We start from the raw sequence: 1,204 nt of genomic DNA on the forward strand, positions 1-1,204 counted from the left end.
ACTTGGGAGGAAGGAGCCGCCAGAGCCTTGGTGAACACTGGTGACATATTATTCCCAAAGACTCCAGCCGGCTGGGACTGTCATCTCCTGGCCTGTGTGGCAGGCCTGGCCCCGTGGCTTCCTTATCTGCTGCCGAACCTTTTGGCGGCAGGGCTCCTATCCGTCCTGGCCACGTGTCTGGTGACCCAGCCTTAGTCAAATTCTGAAATGTGGACTATGCTGCCTCCCGTCGCCGAAGAAGCAGCCACATGGACACGAGGCCTCTTTCTTCCCTGCTGGTGGACAGCCAGCCAGCAGGTCATCCTTCGTGGTTGGTGGGCTGACTGTCCAGGGGTGTCCCCTCCATCCCTAAAAGACCCTTGAGTAGCAGGGCTCTAGGTTGGGTCTCCAGCATGACCCGTCCTCTCGGCGGACTCACATCTGAGGAGTCCCTATCAGGAGATCATCCACGGAATGGAGACCTATGAGGCAGCTAACCAAAAGGTGGGCGGTTCAGTCCCACGCAGCGGCTCTGCGGGAGAGCAGACTGGTGGGCTGTTGCTGTGAAGGTGACGGACGGGGAGACGTTGCGGGGCAGCTCTGCTCGGTGACTTCCCTTGGAGTCAGAAGGGATGGGAGGGTCCTCAACAACAAGAAGCCAGAACACCCAACAGAGAGGCTCCGCTGATGCCGGGTTACAAACAAGATCCAAAGGTCGCGGGGAGGGACTGAGGAAATCTGGCATTAACGATGGCCGAGACCGGCTGTCAAGTGCTGGTAAACCACCTCGGAGCACACAGCCAGGCCGCAGGGGGTCCCAAGGCTGTGCGTCTTTAGGGGGGCAGGGGCAGCAATTGTACCAGCTGTTGATGGTGTGGCCCTGGTTGGTGCGTCAGTAGGCACTGCCTTGATTTCTCGCTTGCTGCCTCCCAGCCGGGCAAGGAGGGTTCCTGGCAGACTTCTCACCTTCCCTGCAGGAGCCCCAGGCTCGGCTCCAGGCACTGCCCCCACTGTAGCCCCCGCCTGTCCGGCAGTGAGTGGAAGGGTTTGTGTTACGATGACGCTGAAGTGGGTCCAGTGGGGCTTTCAGCCTGGGAAACTAACGCCAATGTTCCAAGCCCAGATGGATCCCGGGGGTGGCCTTCGGTTCTGGGGTGCATGGGGTCACCCGGAATTGGGGTGGAGCGACGCAACAGTGACGAATAACAAGGTTCACATGAGGGGC

The sequence above is a fragment of the Echinops telfairi genome, unplaced genomic scaffold (genome assembly GCF_000313985.2).
Source record: "Echinops telfairi isolate 266 unplaced genomic scaffold, ASM31398v2 ScPeMD7_7417;HRSCAF=8455, whole genome shotgun sequence".
Lineage (NCBI taxonomy): Eukaryota > Metazoa > Chordata > Mammalia > Afrosoricida > Tenrecidae > Echinops > Echinops telfairi.